General features: G+C 33.1%; 1 protein-coding gene across 28 annotated transcripts in view; it reads left to right on the top strand.

Annotated features, from left to right (window-relative positions):
- LOC118199817 (uncharacterized) overlaps window positions 1–17,157 on the top strand; it is a 458,327-nt gene that overhangs the window by 78,681 nt on the left and 362,489 nt on the right. For all 28 annotated transcript variants that reach the window (XR_015042679.1, XR_015042642.1, XR_015042670.1 and 25 more), the window contains exon 2: window positions 15,258–15,339. The gene's annotated coding sequence lies outside the window, so the exon portion shown is untranslated. The remainder of the gene's footprint in view (window positions 1–15,257; window positions 15,340–17,157) is intronic.

Genomic DNA, 17,157 nt, shown 5'->3' on the forward strand with positions numbered 1-17,157 from the left:
CTTTAATGAATTTTTGAGTAACAATCTCAACGATTTAAAAGCGAGCAATGGCAACACTCTACGGCGGAAAAAAAACCCCTTTTTTTTATCACCATCGGGGGCGGAACTGTGTATCGAAAATTCTAAAGATATGCTAATTTTAAAATTATTTTGCGATATTGCTACTGAACTGATTTTTATAGTTTAAGTGCAAAGAACATGATATTTAATAAATAAAGGTAACACACAAAACGTTAAAAAAACGCCCCTTTTTACGTAATTTAAAATCTGAAACCTTTCAGATTTTTTTTGGGGGGGGGCTTGTTTTGCAATGCAATGTTTCAATGCAGTGACTTATATGCAATTAATCCTCTACTGAAAATGACCTTTTCAAGACAACCACCTCTACAGAAGACCAAAATCATCTGGAACCGTAAGTGGTCATCTTTTAAAGAGCTCACTGTACTTATTTATGATTTTTTAATATTTTGGGCTTTGTTTTTGTAGTCTTATTTATATACATAGAAATATGAGCAAGACGAAAATGTTTTGCATTATTTTGTTTAACACCAAAAACAGAAATTTGAAATTTTGATTCTATCAGAATAGAAGTAATCCTAGGTATATGGGAAATATGTTAAAAATTTAGTATTTCATCAAATAAAAAATAATTTCGTTTAATGTTTGTATTTTTACTGAATCATGGCATTATTTTGAACTTCTCATTTTAATGAAACTATTGAAAGTACTGTTTTCTTTTGAAAACTTCTGGTCTTCAGAAACGAATGATTAAATAATTATAGATTTGCTTTTTTGCTTCTAATTGTCTAAAAATGTATGTTTTACAAATTAATACATTTAAAATTTATCTCATAGATAAAGTTCAAGTAATTATCTCGATCTGAAGAAATACATTCATATTTATTCAATTTAAGTCTAATTAAAATACTGTTAAATATTTCTTTGCATCTGAATGCAAAAAATATTTCTACACAAATTTAAAATAATTTTTAAAAATGTATCACATTAATTGGAGTAAATTACATCTCATAGATAAAGTTCAAATAGTTCTCTCGGTCTGAAGAATATTCATACTTTTTCAATAAAAAGTATAATTAAAATACTGTTGCATATTTCTATGTATCTGAACGCAAAAATTACTTCTGTAAAAATTTATAATAATTAAGAAAATTATATCACATTAATTTCTGTAAATTTCACAGGTAATTAAGCATTCTGAATACTTGGGATACCTTTTTTTTTATAAAAATCCATTTCTGTTGATGCATAGTTCCCAACGAAATTTACTTTTTCATCTAAGCATGCCAATTTGTATATCTTATATGCCACTATATCCTACTGTTTAATAATATCGTACTGTATTAGTAAGCAATATGGTATGTAGAAATGTAACTAAGTTTTTTTTAAATCATTTTATGATCTTATTACTGTAATTAGTCTTACATTTAGGTACTCATAAATGTAAGCCTAATTTTCATTTACCAAGTTTACTTTCTTGATACTGAGTTGTAGTACCACTCTCTCTCTCTCTCTATATATATATATATTTCCTAAACAGTATTGATTAATTGATTATATTATCTCCTAAGTTTAATTAAAGTAGAATTATTTTAAAAGTGTGCATCCATACTGGTAAGTTATATTTTGAAAGATGTTTTGAAGTAATTTGAAAGCAAAATGTAAATAATGTTTTAACGGGGACTGGAGTTAAATCATCACGAAGAATAATATTTCAATTGTAAAAGGAAAAATTAAAACATGTAATCATTGTCATTGATCGGAAATTAGTTGACTTTTCAAGGGGAAAAAACCAACTCCCGTTCAATGAACAATAATTGATAAAAATACGTAAATACGAAAGTGTTTCGTCTTTACTCGAGTTATAAGTTAAAGCCAAACCGGCAATTCAAGTCAGGCCAAATATTTCCGCGAATAGTAGGAATTATGATCTAATGCTGATACTCAAAGAACTTATTCTCATGAAGCATTTTAGTCAATTCAATTTGGAGTAAAAATCAATTACTGTAGAGAAATCCTGTAAAACTCGAGTAACCGTCCCCGACACTTTCATCGTTACGCATTTGAGTACTATATTATTTTTGCTTGATATTTATTTCACTGAAGTAATTAATTATTTAAAAGCATAGAATAACAATTTATCAATTTATGTTATATTTTGATACCAACTTTAAACAAGAAAATTTTAATAAATTTGATTAATTTCCTTTTCATTTCTGATTCGAAATTTTTGTATCTCTCAATAGACGTTTTAAATTATCTTCTTTACTTTGAAAACAAAATAAGTAAGTGTGACTTTTCTAAAAAATAATTCATAATTTAAAATTTTAAATAACGATCTCATTCTGCTTAAATCTTTAATACTATATAAGGTATTTCTCCCGCTTTCATAGCGTGCCTTCATGGTGCAGTGGTCAGCACACCGAGGTGGTATTTCTGAGGTCCGTGGCTCGATTCCCGTCAATGTCGATTGCTAATTTTTCATCTTTCCTGCTTCCAAAATACTTAATGTCTCTACAATTGTCTATGCTTATCTTTAAGACTCTTTATTTATTTCGTCCCTTTTGTTTTAGATTTTTATTGGATGTATAAAATCATAAAAGCAAAATTTCCTCTTTTAGATTTGAATGAATCAAATTTTTAAATTCATTAGATTTAGAGAAACTGTGCATTTTCAGTTAATTCGAAAATCTATTTTTTGTTTCAGCAACTATCAACTGTGTAGTTTTGTTTTCTTTTGAAACGTGACTATTTTCGTTGTAAATATTTTTTTCCTAATGTGTAACGAATAGTGACAAAACTAAAGTTTCATATTTTATCTTACATTTCCTTATAAGAAATTATTTCCACTCTTTCAGTAATGAATTCGTCGAACAAGAATTTAATATCTGTATACAACAGATGTGCATTTAAATGTAACACTCTGGATCTTGCAACTTCCACACTGCTTCTCTTTGCTTAGTTAAATATAAACATGTTTTGAAAATACGTCATAAAACGAAATTCACTTGAATTACAAATCATTAAAATGTGCAAACATTCAACGAAAAGTAAAATTAAAGTGTCTGAAAAACAACTTTATTTTATCTGCTATTTACATTCGTTTAAAATTTTAGATCCTATGCATTATTTAGAAGAAATATGTTAGCTACAGAACTAACAGTCATGATATTAATATTCAGTACATCATTACAAACATTTCTATTTGATATCATACTTGATTGAATACTATTGTCTTTGTGACTCAATGCTCTGGATTTTTAATTTCTATAACTAACACTTGCTTATTAATTTGAGTGCTCGCTTGATGTTTTCCGTAGCATTTGCTAAAGCTTAATCTTATGACTAAACATCTCAGCATGTAAATTATCTGTAAGATATAGCATTCTCTAAAAGATAGAACAAGTTGACAAGTCAAAAGTTCATCCTGAAACCGACGTTTTTCCTTTCGCCTTGGGACGGCGTACATTCCAAGGCGGAATGTTCCTTCCACCTTGGACGGCGATACACGAAGCAACAGGTCTAGGTAGCGAGTCAGTGAGACTACGGATGGTGTCCTGAGGAATTCTCTATATTCCTTGTAAACCATTTGCCACAGTTCCTCTTATGAGCGTGGCAGTGGCAGGGTCTGCAAATGGCATCAAATTGAATTTCAAATGTGTTCGATTGGTGAGAGATCAGGAGAGAATGGTGGCCAGGGAAGTATCTGTGCACATTGCAGAGCACGTTGGCTGATGCGAGCAGTGTGTGGTCTGGCGTTATCCTGCTGATAAAGGGCACTGGGCATTCTCTGAAGGTATGGGAGTGCCACCGGCTGCAGCACATCATCCACGTATCGTTGGGCCGTCATAGTGCCCTGAATACGAACTACAGGTGACCAGGAATCGTACGCAATTGCGCCCCAAACCATGATGCCGCGTTATCTAGCGGTGGGGCGTTTCACAGTTGCTGCCGCATTGGACCTGTCTCTACATCGACGCCACACTCATACGCGGCGACTTTCTTTGGAGAAATAGGAGAGTTACTCATCTGAAAACACATCTCTGCGTCATCACTCGAGCCCGGTACCATTACAGACATTGGCGTCTATGGTGTAGGGCCCATGGCAGTGTTCTTAACGGACGGCACGAATGCAGACCACTAGCCACCAATCGATGGCAAATGGTTTTGGTCGGTTTGGGAACATCCAGGGTGTCTTGAACATATTGCAGAAGGGAGGTAGAATTTGCTTGTGGGTACGCTACCGCTTGTTGGCGCATACATCAATCCACGCGTGCTTACGTCAATCTGACTGCACCGGCATCCCTCGAACTTGCCACATTTCCTTGTTGCAACCATTGTGGCCACAGCTGATGCACTGTGGACGCATCCAGGTGTGTGTCAGCTGAGATTTGCCGTAGGGTAGAACTTAGCCTTCTCAGTCCGATCACCATGTCTCTCGTAAAATCGTCTGTCTGCTGAACTGCCTCCGTTGACGACAGCTTGGCATTCTCTGCTGTTACACGCGTCCTCTGGGACAACAACAAATTTTCTACTATTATTTCCCTAGCAGAACTAATAAGGCATGAAAATTAAACATTCTGCAAGTTTCTTCTCTCATATCTTCTTCAACATTTGAAGGAGAGCTGCACATTTCATATCATTTGCATAACTCGGTGACGTGCATCTACCCTGAAAATTTTGGGGCCATATCTTCTTGGTGGGGCATTTTCAATATCGGGTAGTGTATATTGCTGCTAAAATTCTTGCTACGTAAATTGGAATATGCAAAGATCATTCAGTATTATTCCTAATAGTTATGAAATTATCCGCTACTGAAAAATATTTGATTAAGGTATTTGATATAAGAGGTAACTGGCCATTGGATTAGACACTGGCACAGAGATTTGAATATAGAACCTTTAAGAAACTTCGGTTAGTCAAAAATCCGCGTACAATTTTTGACGCCATAAAAACTTAACTACTAATAGTTTTTGTGGATTGCTGAAGCCTTACCCGTGCCATAAACAAATTGATAATCAGTTAAGAATACGTTTTACAATTAGATAAACTGCGGAAACTCAGATCACACTGTGAAAATCATAAAGAAGAGAAAAAAAAAAGTTTGTTTGCACCCTCTAACAAGCTTATCATCTGACAATCTAGAGTAAGTATATCATGTGACAATCGAGATAAATTTTGTCTTACATGCTGCGATGTTCTGTAAGCTTATTACGCATATTATAAACGCGACTCATCAAAAATGAAACGCTTTGGTTGCAAATTTTCATACTTCTTAAGGCGGTAAACGATAAAAGCAATTAGAGTCTAAAAATATTTTCTGTATTCATTATAGTGTCATATTTACTCATTATTATCGAGTTTTTAAAACTACGCATGTAATATACGCATGTAAATTAAAACGAGAATTTCAAACTATTGTTCCAAAAATCATAGACCCGAATAGAATTTCAACCGCCGAAAAGATTCATGCAATCACAATATATTGTCTTATATGCACTCATGGTTGATCCTCTTTATAGTTTTTTTTTTTTTTTTTTCTCAGTTGAGTTCTAATGATGTCGCATATACTTCTGCTCCATTTGTTGAAAGCTGTGGTTTTTTAAAGTCGTTCTCGCGCCAAGTGTGTCGTCCTCTGATTTGATCTGTGAGGGGGGTGGGTAGAGGAGGCAGTGCGATGACTGCACTTTGATTATGACGCATTAAGCCCCGAAGATAATCTGACATATTTTGATTGTATTCGGTAATTGCGAAAAAGAAGTTCAACTTGCCGGCGATTAAGGCTCCAAGAAACTATGATCGATCGATGCGCAGATGATAAAGTAGGATGTAGTAATTATAGCTTCCGTAAAATAGGGAGGAGGGAAAATCGTCGAACATTTAAGCGCCCCTCACCCTGCGTAGGATGCAGAAGACAAAGATGAAACACACTAAGCTGAAGATTAATATAAGATTTTACCGTCTACTATCATTCTGTCACGTGTAGATGTCGCGTTATAAGACTGTCTCTTGACACTCAGATTAAAACATATCGGTGCGTGCTGCTAAAAGCCACTTGTTCTGTGATCACTACGGAATACTTTTTGTATTGCCTTGAATTTGTGTATGCGGGCATATATTGAGATATTCTGAGTTCAGTTTTAGGTCAATACAGCAAAATGAATGTCATAATAAATTGAGTTGCATGAAATTTTTGCTTTCCCAAAACATATAATAGCTGCTTATACTATAGCCTATAAAGAAAAAACATGCACTTTACAATATGTATGCTGTTGTCTCTCAGTGTTACGGCCGGAAAATTCCGTATATGAGGTTGCCTTCTATATTCATTACACATGAAAATTTCTGATAGCTTTTAATGTATCTGATTTCAGTTTGGATGTATATTAGAAGAAAAGGAATCAAGGTACAAAATGAGAGAGTCATTTTTTCAGTTAAAATCAAGAAAACATCACTTATTCATGAGATTTTGTGGAATTTCAGGGCTAAAAAGTGCGGATGGCAGATTTCAAAACCTCAGACTGCGTAAATAGTGAGAAGGATTTGAGACTCGGAAAAAGGAATCCTTGTACCTATTAAACGTTTTAGCTCAAAACTTTGGAAAGATTAGTTTTACTGATGCCCAATAATATTTAGGATCTACAACTCCAAGGTAACACGCGAGGACTATATCTGACGGCCAACGGTGCAGAGCTGATGTCCTTAGTGCTAGCATGTGTACTTGAGGTGTAGTAAAAATGTTTATTAGAAAAGGGGGATAAATACAGAAAAAAGAGCAGAAAAGTGATTATTGCAATTTTAGTAATATCTATGCCATCAAAATCATCTCGTGACTGCCATAAATGCTGCGCCACAAGCGTGCTTTTAAGAACACAATCGATAAATAAAAGTTTAATTTTAACTTTTCTGGAGAAAATTTAGTATTCTCTGCTTAGTGTTCATATTTATTAGTATTATTACTTCTCTTTTTATATTTGTTTTGATTTTTTAAATATTTGAAAAACTGTAAAATAGTTACTCAATATTTTTCATTAATAGATAAGAAGGAAATAAACCTCAAGATTAAAAATTTTTGATTGCATACTTCAGTTATCAAATTTCATTTACATTTTCTTAATAAATATAGATATATTTTAAAACCCTTAAATTTGGTTCCACACAAGTTGCTTAATACATAATACAACGGAACAATGGTAGTTTGATCTGGGTTCTGATCTTGGCGCACGGGTTGACTGCATGTCTATTTTTTAGATTTTCCTCATGCGTAGCTTGAATACTAGCCGAGTTTTCTGAGAATTCTTCTCTCTATCTAAGGGAGACAATGTCTTCTGCGAACACATTCGCTTCCTTAGGTAGGGAACCCTCGTTTGCTTTGCCGTAATCAAATAATCCGGTCTTTAAATTTATTTTCATTAAAAGCAGTTTTCAAAGTTTGCTTTGATTAGAAACTTTAAATTTCATTTAAAGTTTTTTCTCTTTCTTCTTTTTATTATTATTCTTATATGCAGGATTCGAGATTCAGAAACTTCGAAAAATTCGAGCAGCTTCTTAGGATTTGGATTGGATTCGAGAAAATTAAAAACGGGAAATCACGTTTAAATATAGAACTGCTTCTTCGCTGCAAAAGTGTAATGACGAAAGAGAAACCAATGAATAAGATAAAATATGGCAATAAAAATGAGAAAAAGAAGTTCAAACTACTGATACCATCTATTGATGAAAAACGAAAACAACCATGAAATAATTTTCTTAAAAGCTGAGGGTAAAGAGGGATCCTTAACTATCTCTGAAAGATTTATATGAATGTGAAGCTCCTCACATTGGAAATTTAATTTGCCAGCGGAAGATGTTTTCTGAATAATTTTGGCTGCAAAATAATGGAAAATGGGATTTTCTGACAGCCAGACACAGACAGACATGTAGTGCAGGATGACGACATACTGGACAGGAGGCAATTGAGGGGCCCCTGTTGCAGTCGATTCCATTCTTGCAGAAAGGCAGGTTTTTAACTCCGGGTTGATTCTCGGTGGAGGATGCGGAGATGAAATTGTCCTACTGAGAGCATCCTAAACATGCTGTATAGGGTTAAGGTCAGGAGATCTGGCTGGTCAGTGCGTGCGACGAATGATCTTACTTTTTAGGTAATTTTCAACCATCTGACACCTAGACTCCTATGTGGACAAGAATTGTCATCCATTAACAGTAACCCAAACGCAACTGCGCCCCTGAAAATCTAACATAGGGCTGTACGATCTCTTCTCTATTTCTCATAGCAGTGAAGAAGCCTTTGTGAAACGCATGCAGTGGTGTGCGGCCGTTTAAAATAATGCCTGCCCAAACCATTATACCTCCACCACAATAATGATCCTTTTCCCTGATGAGGGAGGGACGGTGTCGTGCTCCAGGCTCTCTCCTAATACAGATACGCCGAGAATGAGTGTCCAAGCTGAATGTAGACTCATTTTTAAAAAGTACAGTGTTCCACTGAAGTCTTATCCAAGGCGCGTGTTTCTGCACTTTGCTAAACGTACTTCAGTGGGTGGGACGCAAACAGCAGGTCTTCTGCTCTCATGAAGGCCCTCTGGTCTCTATCTCATGAAGCCTTCGTGCAAACCGCGAACCGTGAAACTTGGGTTTCAGTGTTTGTGTGCAACTCACGTAACAGCTGAGAAGCTGTCGCCACGTGAAACATCATAAAAGAAGCATAATTAAAATCATACGCCTATGCATTATAGTCATCGTATTATTTAATTTTCTTCGGCTACAAATTATGGCGAATAGTTAAAAAAAAACCTGCTTGGTTAAAAATAAGGCTTTACACGAGCTGTAATAGCAGTAGTACTTTATATCTAATGTTTTTTATGTGAGACATGCTTCGAATACAAGAGTCTTACTTATTTGCCATACTAAATCAAAAATTATGGCAATATTTAAATGATGCAGGTATACTGCGACTAACATAAAATCATTATAAACCAATCCCCGAAAAATTAAGAAACTAGAGTGACATAAAAATTGTAATTTAGGATGTCAGAGTCATAAAAATTGGACCTTCATCAAGTAAGTTTTGCGAACAGAGAATACAAATGGTTTAATTAAGATAAGATTTATTAGATTTGGATTACTAGAAATGAGATTATTTGGAAAATGGCAAAATGTATTCTTTGATTGAGATTCGTCTCTTTCTGCATAATTTAATATTTCTACTTGTATTCCATGTATGAAATGTCTATGTTAAGTCATTATGGTTCATGATTTAGTAGCAAAATGCAATTTATAGTCTTTGAAATACATTAGATAATTTTTATTCTAAGCAGTCATTCAAAAATAGCTATTATTTTTTCAAAAGACTTTTGTAGTGTTATTGGAAGAACATACAGCTACCAATCAGTAGATTCGAAGTTCGAATACCGCTGAGAGAATTGTTGGTTTTATATGCTTCTTGCCGTAAAATAAACCTATTAGCAACTGTTCTTTAAAAAATAGTCTCTTATTCGTAAGAATTTTACTTGCTTTTACTATTGTCATGCCACTTTATTTCAATTTGCTTATTTTTTCGCCTTACTTTTCTCAAAATTTGTAATCATTTGATTTTTTGCTCAATGATCAAAATTTTTGTTCATTCTAAGAGCTTATGCAACTAAGCCTAATATATTACGGAGTTTAGAACTATTGCTTCAATCAAAATTTGATTTTGAAAACCTACGATTTCAGATTGAAGTGAATTATGATCGTATTAAAAGCAGAATTCCAAAAATTGCTGTAATGTGAACTCTGAATTTATTATCGCTACCTTCAGCAAGTATTTAATACTCATTTAATCTGTTTAAATGCATTTTATTAAATTTAAAATCCTTTTCCCAAACTTTGTTTTTCCTCTTCCTACTCTCTTTCCCCCTTCTTCGTTGGAAAGGCTAAGGAATAGAAATATGTCTTCATTTTTTCCCTCTTTGGTCTCTTCAGAATGATAACTTTGCCGGAAAAAAAGTTAACTATTTGTAATGAAAAAGAAAGTCAATAGCGGGTTTTCTGTGGTCAAAATTACCATATCCACATTCCTTTAAAATAATTGCTGCTTAGCAGTGAAACGTCTTCCATAGCATTCATTATTTTATACATAATTCGGTCGTTTGTATGCTGAGCCGACTGCTGTTACGACAATCTGTTTGACACTAACCTTACCAGCTAATAAAAAAGGCTCAGCTATAAATGTTTCAAAGCTTCTATCTACACAGCTAGATTATTAAGCAACATGTACTAAACGTAAGAGTTAGGGAAATACTGATATCTAAGTAGTAAGTAAGGTAATTTCTTCTTCATTTCGGGTTTCCCTCCCCCACCATTTCAGACAGGCCGTTAATTAAATCTGTTGATAACTATTTACAGATGTAAAGGGTTAGAGGGGTATTATGCTTAGATGTCTAGCAGGTTGTTAAAAAAGAATATATATATATATATAGAGAGAGAGAGATGCATATGTTTTATCCAATACAGTCAAAAAGAATTTAATTTGTATCTTTATGCTACGACCTTTTCGTATCTATCATTGTGTTTAAGACTTTTGATGCTTTTCAGAAGATCACGCTCCCTTTTTGCATTTCAGTGTTGCTCTTATTCGTGCCTTAAGTAGCTGAATCTTAGCTCATTTTTTATTAGAGGGGCCATTTCTGTCTTTGACGTAGCGATTAATATAAAAAAATATGACATTAAAACATGTAAACATTTAGAGATAATTATTATAAACTCAGTGTTTTTATAAAAGTAACATATAAATTTTTACATCTTATTCAATAATAATATCTTATTCAAAATTTCTTTTTAAAATCAATAACAAAAATATTATTGTGGTATGAGCTATCTGATAATCTCAGAACTTACGTCTTATATAAGCACGAAAAAACATAAATATTGGTTGATGGAAATCTACGCGCAGTTTATGAAGAAGGTACCCTAGAAAGATTAAAGGATTTTTAGTAGCTTTTGACATCAAACTAATAATACCTCTCTATTCTTCGTTAGTTCTAAGGTATATCTTTTAGCTTGTGTTTTTAGGATATATCTTTAAGTTTGTGTAGAAATATAATATTGTAAATGAAGCCATCTAAGAAAATGGATTATAAACATGATTCTGGATGATGAAGGACTGCACATTTTTTTAACCTATTAAAAACCCTGTGATTTCATTTTAGAGGAATTTATCAGAGAGGAAATTTACACCAGTTGTTTTGCAGACATTAACAGATTAGAGGCATTTCTAGAAGGTAATCACGACGTTCTAGAATGAACATTGTTGCATCTGATTACCATTTGTAAATTGTTCGGATAATTTATTGGAATGTGCGTAAAACTCGATGAATTTATCTCATACACGTTGTGCATTCACATTCTTAATGCTAAATGTTTTTTGGTTATTCAAAATGGGTTACACTTCTTTTTAGACATCTTTCATTTTAGGCTTGCCACAGCCCGCGTGAATAAGACCCCTGAACACTAGTAATTCTACTCGAATTCAAATCCCAGCAAACAGGTTTGCTACACGTGTCGTAGTTTCTCTCATGTATAATATGAATATGAGCCAGCTTTCCTTAGAAAGTTCTATACGAATTTATCACTTCCCTTAAGCAGATAGCACTTGTTTACTTAATCAATTCACTTAATGGTGTCTTTGCTGCATGGGGGCACTCTAAATATATGGAGAGCCGAATGTTCTCTCGTGTGGATAGGTGACAGGGGAAGAGGAGTGGGAGATCCTCGGACCCAACCCAGGGGTACTGTCCCTCAAAATTGGGGTTGGAGCTGGACAAAATTGTTCTGTTACCTATATGCTGCCCAAGACGCTTGCCAGTGACAGGCATAAGCTTGTACTCCTTGTCGCGATGGATTTCGTGAGCTTGCTGTGATGTCAGACAAGCGAGATTAGTCCCAACAAACATATTTTCAAATAACAACAAACATATTTGCAAGTAAAATCCAGTTCTTAAGGAAATCAGCTTTACAAACAACTCCGGCTCTTTCTCTGTTTATATGATTTGAAAATAAATTATTTGTAAACTATTATGTTTCAAAATTAATTCCTAGAATTAATTTAACTTTGTGCATCGCTTTCATCAGTTTTATCGGTCAACCTTATACAGTTTCAATTTGCAGAGTGTTTTCATAATTTATTCTCCAATTAATTTATATAGCATTGTATGTAAAAACCACATTCCAGTTTGGTGCATATTTTCATCAGAATGTGATTTTATATTGTAACTTTCAGTTCACAGAATGTTTCAAAATTTTGCTTTGCAATATAACTGCTTCTATAATGTATAAAATTTTCTAATTTAGCGTAGCTTAATTTTTTTATCTCTTTTATCAGCTTTGAAATAGAGCCAATTTTTGATTACACGTCGCACTCGAGTATGCGCTAAAAGCAGAAATCTTTTCATAAGGTTGCATTCATTTGAAACAGAATCCAATTGTTCGTAAATTCATCCACTTAACTTCTGATGACATTACAATTCCGATCGCTATAACAAATTTTTACTTGTTCTTTTCCATATTGGAATTAAATTGCTGGTTACTATTCTGCTTCATTTCAAGATTACTCATAATAATAAAGCTTTTGTATTCAACAAATTGTACACTTGAGTAGGAAGCCCAATAAAGAATTTCATAGTAAAATTATCTTGGAGGGGAAAAAATGTCAGTTCTTTTAAATGAACACTTTTTTTTTTGCGCTGTATCCATCTGCTAATGAAGAACTGGAGCAAAAGACTGATATTCCAATATTATATAATAGATTTAATCTCATTCGATGTTAAACTTCTTTTAGAAAACTTTTGATCCATTCGTAAAGTTCTAAATGAAAAGGTCATCATATGGTTGATCAGTGCGTATAACCTTCTTTCAATTAATAGATTGGGGGTTTTTTGTAGTTCTTTTTTTTATTTTATTTTTTAAAAATACTTTTTTTCCTTGCAGATAAGCTTGCTTGAATGGAAAATGAATTGTTACAATAAATGATTAAATGCAGTGCTAATCTTCTTTTGTGTCCCTTTTCAATATGAAAGCAAAAGTAGTCTATAGAGAAACTGATATAATTAGAACGGAAAATTTATTTTTGGTGTTTTAACTGTCACAGAAGTTTTTACCGTTGTTGAAGAAAAGGTTCCCTGCAATTACGTAATTGGGACATATACTTTTTTTTTTTTTTTTTTTTTTTTTTTTGTATGAAACGAAGATTCTTGATTTTTTTAATATTGACGATGTCATTAGGAATATGGTTGGCATGTAAAGTGGAAAAGAAGTTCTAATTTTGTAACGAGCGAAGAACGAGAAATGGAATAATTCAAAGTATGCGGAAGGAAAGTTTGTTCATTTAGATTATTGACTATTCAAGGATTATTTATTATACTACGATAAGGCAGATTAGGAGGCTATAAATTACGTAACAGGGAGCATAATAACTTGGTGTAAAAGGCTGTAAGTTAGACTAGACAATAATTAAAGTGGCTTCCGATTCATAAATAGAGCAGATAAGAAAACTCTAATCCAATAATTTATTCACTCAAAATGAATAAATATGTGCAATGTGGTACGTAGCTATAATTAATTACTGTGAATGATACTTTGCTTCGGGAAATTCTATAATAATAGGTATAGTTGAACCCAAAATATCCGAACTAATTGGAACGGATTGATTATTTAGATTACGGCAAAGCATATAAGAGCTATCTGCCCTAGGGAAAGGATGTTTTTGCAAAGAAAGAACAAACCTTCGCCTCGTTTTAAGAGAAATTGGCTCCGAACTAATGGTACCACATCCCATTCGGATATTAAGGAAAGCATACTGTCGATCTATCCTTTACTGACGTTGGAACATTCAGAACTTCGAATCCTGCGAATCGTTAAAAAGATTCGAAATTCTAAATCTTTATCTTTGCAATAATCGTCTTCTCTCCATATTTGTTCTGATTTAAAAACATGCTGGGAAAAAATTGAACTACTCAAATATTATTTTTCAAATTACATTGAGAATATGGACCTTGGGTTTCAAGAGTTTTAATTGTGCACTTCATTTACCATATCTCATTTGTATGTGTTTGATGAATGTAGGTATATTTTTAAAACATGTTTTCTTATATTTGTTTTTCATCGAACGTACGTATAAAATTTTGCTTTCATTGAAAACTTTTAATGTTAAGTAAAAGCCCATTAACATCATCACCATCATCATCATTATATGAAGGATTCGAGAACCTTTTACGATTTGGATTCGAGAAAATTTTGAATTTTTCCACCCCTATTTTTTACTGTAAATGATTTATGTAATGAATAATAAATAATCTGATATAAGGTAGTAACTTTTATTTGTTCATTTTAACACATTTTTAGTTCACCAAACTGCCTTAGGGATGGAGAATTTCAACATAAAATTTAGCTCGAATAAGCATGAAGTGATCATTTAGTGTGGTTTCGTTGGAACTCATTCCAGCTTTATCAAAGTTCTATAGTCATTTCATGCTGTATTAAACCTCCTTCTAATTAGAGCCAGTGAAATGAACGCACATTTACTTCCTGAATAATTGTTTTCTTTCTTAAATAAATGCAAAGCCTCCATGTGGTGTTAACTGATGAAATAATACCATATCAAATTTTTTCTCTAGCGTTTGCCTTTATTTTTTTGCACAGCTTGTGTTATGTACAAGATTTTGCGTTCTGTTTCTTGAATTCCTGACAATTAATGCTTAACCCAAAAGACTTATTATAATTCCTTAGCTTAAGATGTTAAACTGAAATTTGCGTATCAAGATTAGATTCAAATTTCTTTTTGATCTCACGGTCTTCACATTTAAAACCTTTTTAATTTTTTTTGACTTTTTGAAACTTTAAACTCTTAGAAGTGTTAAACTAAAAATCTGAAGTTTTGAGCCTGCAATATTTTCTTAAGCATTTGGAAAAACTGCACTAAAATGTGTTGCATTACGAAGACACTTCTTAAAGACAGCGGAAATCATTATCGGCTGAGATGCACTTCGCACAAAATAAATTTTTTGTACAAAACATGCAATGCAAAAATCTGCAACATCCGTAAGACTCACGAGATCAGATTTCCGCCATAAATATTCATTTCTGCCTCTTCACGCATTTCCTACAAAATCGAAAACTTCCCATCCTTCAATATTATCTGCTGTTTATCAATATTTCCTGCCGATTATATTTTCTTTATCATACTTTTGTTTTATTTTTCCTAGGCGAAGACGAAATGAAGTGTGGAAGAGGACGCCGATGAAAAAATCCTACTCGAAGATTGTCCAAGGAACCAAGAAAGGCACGGTAAGCTGCGAGAAATTTAACTTGCCGGAAACCCCTCAGGCCAGGAAGACCCTCGTTTCAAATCTCGCCCCCCCTTCTCCCTCCTTCTAATTAGACAAGTTCTCGGATGGCGTTAAAGCAGCTCTAGTAAAGTGGATTAGCGAATATAATAGAGTGTAATTCTCGCGTGAGTCAGCTCTCGCGAGCTAAGAAAGTGATTAAATGCTTTTTAATAGCAAATAAGCAGACTTGACAAGACCTTTATAGACTGTAAATGGTCGCAAGGACGCTTTGTCTTTCCAAGTTTAATAGGCAGTGGAATCAATAAATTTCTGTCTTTCTATGTGGAGAAATGAAATAGATTGAAATACTTTTAATATGATGATATATCAGAGGTACTTATTGAATGGTCCAGCAACTAAATCTGCCCTCGTATGTGTTTTCTTCATCTTTCACTGAATAAAGTTTTGCTTTTGCTGAAAGTGCCATCCCAGCAGATGTTTTCTTATTAGAAAACTTCGTAATCTTGAAATAAATAAATTTATAAAAGAGTAAAGCTGTTCATTTTAAATCTGATATTCATACATCTAAGATACGAAAGGGATATTCAAATAATCAGACCTCACGAACTTTGAAAATGATTCTAGATTAAAAAACACGAATCTTCCCACTTTCCTCTCTTTCGAACCTTTCAGATACTAAACTATCAACTGCGCAAAATTTAATTTAGGGGGGAAGCTTATCTATATACCAACTCCTCGACGCAAAAGCACAATAGCCGTAAAATGTTTTATGGATTCCCAAATTCCATAAAACACCATTAAAATTCTGATTTATAGCTAATGGAACTAATAATTACAAGAAAAATGTAGACTATTATTTTTCAATTCAACTTAAAAAAAATCTGTAAATTTATTTTCAACGATTGTAACACTAATCATAACTATTGCTGGATCATCCATAATAACACTCCATTCAAACAATTAACATCCAAAACATTAACTGCTATGACTTTGAAAACTTATATACCTCACTTCCTCTAGAAGAAATCTATACCAGTCTACTTGATCTGCTAAACTCTTCCCTGATATGCTCCCAATTATGACTCTTAACAAATGGAAAACCTACCTAAAAGGCACACTTTTTCATAACTACATCAGGTTTCAAAATCAACTTTTTAAACAAATCAGAGGTTTGCTAATGGGCTTACATTCCAGCACCTCGATCTGTAATATCTTCTTATTTATCAAAGAATTTAACTTCCAAAAAAATCTACAACCACAAGAGTTAAATTACTACAAGCACACCTACAGATATATTGATGACCTTATTACAATTGATAATTAAGTGTAACTAATAATTCACAAAATAGCATAGACTATCTAGATCTTCAAATCATTAACTACAAAAAAATTTTACTTTTTGACAAAACAAGACACTTCAATTTCAATACTAACAAATTGATAAATTGGAATTCCAACATATCCAAAAAAGTAATTAACAATACAATAATAAATCAAATACAGCGAATTAAAATTATCTGCACAGATACAATAGATTTACGACGCGAAATTTTACTCCTTATTAAAATTCTCAAAAATAATCTAATACCCATTCAATTTATTAACTATTGCCTTAAAAGAGCAAGCGTTAAATACTCACTCTAAATCATTTAACTGATAGGGATATGATAATTTGTTCCTAAACCTGAGAAGGCGGTATAAGTTGGATGACTATCAGTTGAAGGATTTGTATATAGTGTAATTAATCAGTTGTATATATTGTAAAAAGCTAATTGTCTTCAGACTTATGCTGTTCCTAAAAAAATGGGCCTATTTC

The sequence above is a fragment of the Stegodyphus dumicola genome, chromosome 8 (genome assembly GCF_044657685.1).
Source record: "Stegodyphus dumicola isolate Sdum_Otavi_A_Nest chromosome 8, ASM4465768v1".
Lineage (NCBI taxonomy): Eukaryota > Metazoa > Arthropoda > Arachnida > Araneae > Eresidae > Stegodyphus > Stegodyphus dumicola.